Raw genomic sequence first — 6,549 nt, forward strand, 5'->3', positions numbered from 1 at the left:
TCCCATACCTGATAGAGCAAAGTGAGATTCTGATGACTAAGGTTAGGAGGGAACTTGATTCAAGAAAGCAACTTACAGTAAGCACCTCTCACTAAGATCTGTCCCCGTCCTAACCAGGCCGTGGCCTCCAGAACTTTGATTGTATTTCTGTTTCATTACTTTTTCATATCCGGATGCTGCTCTTGGACAGCTTCCTTTCCCACTTTTCTCAGTGTCTATACAAAAGCTTTACCATATTACTTAAATTCCCTGCTTCCATTGTTTATCATCTTCATCCACAGCAGATATTTCATTCTCAGAGGCAAAAGAGACATAAACTTCTCTGCCTTCTGCACCAGTGGTGGTGGGCAGCTTCCAAGATGGTGCCCAGCAACCCCTGCTCTCCTGATCTGCTCATCTTTCTGCAGGCCCCTCCATCTGACTGAGCATGGAATGGACTTACTGCCTCCCTTCTCACACACAGGATAGCAAGGAAATTATGAGCTATCACTTTTGAGATTAAGTTTTTAAAAGACGATGGCTTCCATAGTGAGTGAGCTCTCTTGTTCTTTCCAGCACTTGCTCTCCATCTCTCTCTGTCTCTGTCTCCATGGTGGAAGCCAGCGGCCACGTTGTGAAGCAGCTCTATGGAGAGGCCCATGTGGGAGGGACTGAGGCCTGCCACCAACCACAGGAGAGAGCATGGCAGTGGAGCCTTCCTTCAGTCAAACCTTCAGATGAGACTGCAGCTCCCGTTAACAGCTTCTCGAACCTCATGAGAAGCTTTAAGCCAGAGGTACTTGGTTAAGCTGTGCCTGCATTCCTGTACAACAGAAGCTGTGAGATCATAAATGCTTGCTGTTTTAACCCACTAAGTATTGGGGTAATGTTTTACGCAACAATAGGTAATAGGTAGTTTGTCAATACTTAGCTCCAAAGGAAGGTCAGGTCCTTATTCCTTTTCAAAAAGAGCCCTTAGTCCCATCCCCTGGACCCCATCCCCTGTTTGCTTCACAAATTATGTCCTCTTTTTTTTTTTTTTTTTTTTTTGAGAAAGAGTCTTGCTCCTTCCGGCTCCTTCTCAAAGGACTCCTTCTCAAAGGAGTGCAGTGGCGCAATCTCGGCTCACTGCAACCTCTGCCTCCCAGGTTCAAGCAATTCTCCTGCCTCAGCCTACCGAGTAGCTGGGACTACAGGCATGCGCCACCATGCCCAACTAATTTTTGTATCTTTAGTAGAGACAGGGTTTCACCATGTTGGCCAGGCTGGTCTTGAACTCCTGACGTCAGGTAATCCACCCTCCTCAGCCTCCCAAATTGCTGGGATTACAGGTGTGAGCCACTGTGCCCAGCTGCGTCTTCATTCTTAGAAATCCTTACTTTGGGGCTGGGTGCAGTGGCTCACACCTGTAATCCCAGCAATTTGGGAGGCTGAGGAGGGTGGATTACCTGACGTCAGGAGTTCAAGACCAGCCTGGCCAACATGGTGAAACCCCGTCTCTACTAAAAATACAAAAAAAAAAAAAAAAATTAGCTGGGCGTGGTGGCAGGCGCCTGTAATCCCAGCTACTTGAGAGGCTGAGGCAGGAGAATTGCTTGAACCTGGGAGGCAGAGGTTGCAGTGAGCTGAGATCGCGCCACTGGACTCCAGCCTGGGCAACAAGAGCGAAACTCCGTCTCAAAAAAAAAAAAAAATCCTTACTTTGGATTCTTCTTTCACTTTGTAAGGTTTCTTCTTTATAAGGATTTTTCCTCCCTTAACCATCAAACCTGAAAGAAGGCCAGGTATGGTGGGTCGTACCTGTAACCCCAGCACTTTGGGAGGCTGAAGCAGGTGGATCACTTGAGGTCATGAGTTCAAGACCAGGCTGGCCAACATGGCAAAACCCTGTCTCTACTAAAAATACAAAAATTAGCAGGGCATGGTGGAGCACGCCTGTAGTCCCAGCTACTCAGGAGGCTGAGGTGGGAGAATTACTTGAATCTGGGAGGTGGAGGTTGCAGTGAGCCGAGATTGTGCCACTGTACTCCAGCCAGGGCAACAGAGCAAGACTCCATCTCAAAAAAAAAAAAAAATCCTGAAAGAATAGTCGCCCACATAACAGGCTGGGCTTCCTCCACTGCCTCATCTCCCATACTTAATGCAATTGGTTTCTACTCCCTATAAACCCTAGAATCTCACCAATTGCCAATGATGACATCTCTCTCTGTCTCTGTCGTTCTTTTTTTTTTTTTTTGAGATGGAGTTTCGTTCTTGTTGCCCAGGCTGGAAGGCAGTGGCACGATCTCGGCTCACAGCAACCTCCGCCTCCCGGGTTCAAACGATTCTCCTACCTCAGCCTCCCGAGTAGCTGGGATTACAGGTGCATGCCACCACACCCAGCTAATTTTTTTTGTATTTTAGTAGAGACAGGGTTTCAATATGTTGGCCAGGATGGTCTTGGTCTCTTGACCTCACGATCTGCCTGCCTTGGCCTCCCAAAGTGGTAGGATCACAGGCATAAGCCACTGCGCCCGGCCTCTCTCATTTTTTTTTTTTTTTCAGAGACAGGGTCTTGCTCTGTCATGAAGACTGGAGTGTAGTGGTACAATTATAGCTCACTGCAGCCTCGAATTCCTGGGCTCTTGGTATCCTCCTACCTTGGCCTACTAAAGCACTGGGATTACAAACATAAGCAAGTGTGCCCAGCCAACCAATAACACCTCTTATCACCACTTACAAAGGTCTCTTCCTGTGCTCTATTCCTGCATGAGGACTGTCTGACTGGGACTTACCTCACTGATTGCCCCCTGGCTGGTTAGGCGAGTAGCCACACTCACCACAAGTATTCACATCCTTGACTTCTTTGCAACAATTCTCTACTCTAGGGGTGTCCAATCTTTTGGCTTCCCTGGGCCACATTGGAAGAATTGTCTTGGGCCACACATAAAATACACTAACATTAACGATAGCTGATTTGATGGTTAATACCGAGTGTCAACTTGATTGGATTGAAAGATACAAAGTATTGATCCTGGATGTGTCTGTGAGGGTGTTGCCAAACGACATTAACATTTGAGTCAGTAGGCTGGGGAAGGCAGACCCACCCTCAATCTGGGTGGGCACCACCTAATTAGCTGCCAGCATGGCTAGAATATAAGCAGGCAAAAAATGTGAAGAGACTGGCCTAGCATCCCAGCCTACATCTTTCTCCAATGCTGGGTGCTTTGTACCCTTGAAACTCGGACTCCAAGTTCTTCAGTATTGGAACTCTTTCCTTGCTCCTCAGCCTGCAGATGGCCTATTGTGGGACCTTGTGATCGTGTGAGTTAATGCTTAATAAACTCATATATATATATATGTGTATATATATATACACACACACACACACACACACATCTATATATATTCCATTAGTTTTGTCCCTCTAGAGAACCCCGACTAATACAGATTTTAGTACCAAGAGTGATTCTAGAGGAACAGAATATTAAGGATGGAGTTCTTTTGTTGGTTTTGGGGTTTCTGGAGTCGGCTGCTTAATGTGATTAGAAATGCTAAGGCCGGGCGCGGTGGCTCACGCTTGGAATCCCAGCACTTTGGGAGGCCGAGGCGGGTGGATCACGAGGTCAGGAGATCGAGACTATCTTGGCTAACACGGTGAAACCCCGTCTCTACTAAAAATACGAAAAATTAGCCGGGCGTGGTGGCGGGCACCTGTAGTCCCAGCTACTCAGAGAGGCTGAGGCAGGAGAATGGCGTGAACCCGGGAGGCGGAGCTTGCAGTGAGCCGAGATTGCACCACTGCACTCCAGCCTGGGCGACAGAGCGAGACTCCGTCTCAAAAAAAAAAAAAGAAATGCTAAGGACTATACTTCTAATAGTTTGGAGAACACTGATAGTCCTTAGCATGAACTGTTTAGAGAGTTATGCAAAATAAATGCATTTGACACCTCTTATTCATTGCTTGTGAGCGGCAAGGAGTTTAGTGACTCCGTACCTAATACCTTTCACCATATGTGGAGAACCAAGGAACAAAATGAAGCTGGTTGGTTGCTTCTATATTCAGTGGACAGAGCAATGAAATAAAATAATGAACTCCGGCATTCTATTTCCCAGCTTCAGAAGCAGATACTGAGCCTCAAGTCTGCTAAGATTGCCCTGAGAGTCTCATCTCCTGTAGAGAAAAGAGCTGAAATTGTGGAAAAGCTGACACAAGCTCTTATCATGTGAGCGGCTGACCTGCAATGAAAGGTGCATGCACAGCCTCACCAGGTGTCTACTGTTTTTTTTGTTTGTTTGTTTTTTGAGACGGAGTCTCACACTCTTGCCCAGGCTGGAGTGCAGTGGCCCTATCTGGGCTCACTGCAAGCTCCACCTCCCAGGTTCACACCATTCTCCTGCCTGAGCCTCCTGTGTAGCTGGGACTACAGGCACCCGCCAACTACAGGCGCCCGCCACCACACCTGGCTAATTTTTTGTTTTGTTTTGTTTTGTATTTTTAGTAGAGGCAGGGTTTCACCGTGTTAGCCAGGATGGTCACGATCTCCTGACTTCGTGATCCACCCACTTTGGCCTCCCAAAGTGCTGGAATTACAGGCGGGAGCCACCACGCCCAGCCAGGTGTCTACTATTAAAGTGAGGGCATTGATCGGAAAAGAATGGGACCCTGCAACTTGGAATGGGGACGTGTGGGAGGACCCTGATGAAGCTGGGGGCACTGAGTTTGTAAACTCTGATGAACCTTTTTTGCCAGAAGAAACAGCTTCCCCATCTCCAGTAGTGGCAACATCCCTCCCCGACTATGCTGCCATCAGCCTTTCCACCTTTGTCTGAGGAGATACAACCTGTGCTGCCTGAGACAACAGTGATGGCCTCCCCTGAGGCAGTTGCCAGGCAAGATAATGTTGATTCTCCTCAAACACCACCCCAACACCCCTGTTTGCTTCTAGACCTATAACTAAAGTCCCGGTGGGCCCCTAGAGGTGAGGCTGAGAGTTTGACCCATCAGGACATGTGCTACACTCAAAAAGAACTGCTTGAGTTTTCTAATTTATATAAACAGAAATCTGGAGAACAGGCATGGGAATGGATATTATGGTTGTAGGATAATGATGGAAGGAACAGGTCGGGCACAGTGGCTCATGCCTGTAATCCCAGCACTTTGGGAGGCCAGGGCGGGTGGATCACCTGAGGTCAGGAGTTCAAGACCACCCTGGTCAACATGGTGAAACCCTGTCTCTACGAAAAAAAATGCAAAAATTAGCTGGGCGTGGTGGTGGGCTCCTGTAATCCCAGCTACTTGGGGGGCTGAGACAGGGAGAATTGCTTGAACTCGGGAGGTGGAGGTTGCAGTGAGTCCAAGATCATGCCACTGCACTCCAGCCTGGGCAACAGAGCAAGACTCTGTCTCAAATAAATAAATAAATAAATAAATAAAAAGATGGAAGAAACATAGAGTTGGATCGGGCTGAATTTATTGATTTGGGCCTACTAATTAGGGACTCTGCATTTAATGTTGCAGCTCAGGGAGTTAAAAAAAAGGTTCTAATAGTTTATTTGCCTAGTCAGCTGAAATATGGATTAGAAGATGGCCCACTGTGAGTGAGCTGGAAATGCCTGATCTCCCTTGGTTTAATGTAGAGCAAGGGATCCGAAGGCTTAGGGAGATTGGGATGGTGGAGTGCATTAGTCACTTTAGACCTACTCATCCCAGCTGGAAAGGTCCAGAAGATATACCCTTGACCAGTGATTTCTTTGCAGAATAGATTTGTGAGGGCAGCACCTGCATCTTTGAAGAGCCCTGTAATTGCTCTTCTCTGTATGTCAGATCCAACAGTGGGAACCTCAGTCACTCAACTACAAAATTTAAATACGGAAGTTGCATCTAGGGTGCCTTTGGGATTCAGCACCATGGCAGAAGAAGACATCAAGACCAAAATCAAGAACTACAAGACTTCCCCTTTTGACAGCTGCTTCCCAACCAGAACCAGACCAGGAACTGCTGGCAGAACTACCTGGACTTCCACTGCTGTCAGAAGGCAATGACCGCTAAAGGAGGCGATATCTCTGTGTGTGAATTGTACCAGTGTGTGTACAAGTCCCTCTGCTCCACATCCTGGGTCACAGCCTGGGACGAGCGCTGGGCTGAAGTCACATTTCCCGGGAAGAACTGAACTGGCTGCACCTCCCCCTCCTCTGTCCTCTGTCTTTCTCCCAGGGTGGTGAAGGGGGACCTAGTACACGGTGATCCCCGCCCCGGGATCCGAAATCATGACTTCACTGCTAATAAAAACTCATGGGAAAAAAAAATTTAAATACAGTGGGAATAACTGGATCCCAAGTTGACAGAGACCAAGTGGCAGCACTCAATTGTCAAAGGCAAGGTGGGCATAGCTACCCTAACAGACAGCAGAGGCAAAGTGGCAATCAGAATAGTCTGACTCCTGTAGAACTCTGGCATTAGCTAATTAATCAGTGTTCCTAGAGTGAAATTGATAGGCAGCCTACTGCATTCCTACTTAATTTATATAAGCAGAAAAATAACAGTTAAGGTCCAATGCAAAGAGAAAGGGTCAGGAAAATGGGCTGGGC

General features: G+C 47.5%; 1 pseudogene; it reads left to right on the forward strand.

Annotated features, from left to right (window-relative positions):
* Nucleotides 1-5,868: 5,868 nt before the first annotated feature.
* Nucleotides 5,869-6,131, forward strand: LOC115838050 (annotated as a pseudogene).
* Nucleotides 6,132-6,549: the final 418 nt, after the last annotated feature.

Source organism: Nomascus leucogenys, chromosome 13, assembly GCF_006542625.1.
Source record: "Nomascus leucogenys isolate Asia chromosome 13, Asia_NLE_v1, whole genome shotgun sequence".
Classification (NCBI taxonomy): Eukaryota; Metazoa; Chordata; class Mammalia; order Primates; family Hylobatidae; genus Nomascus; species Nomascus leucogenys.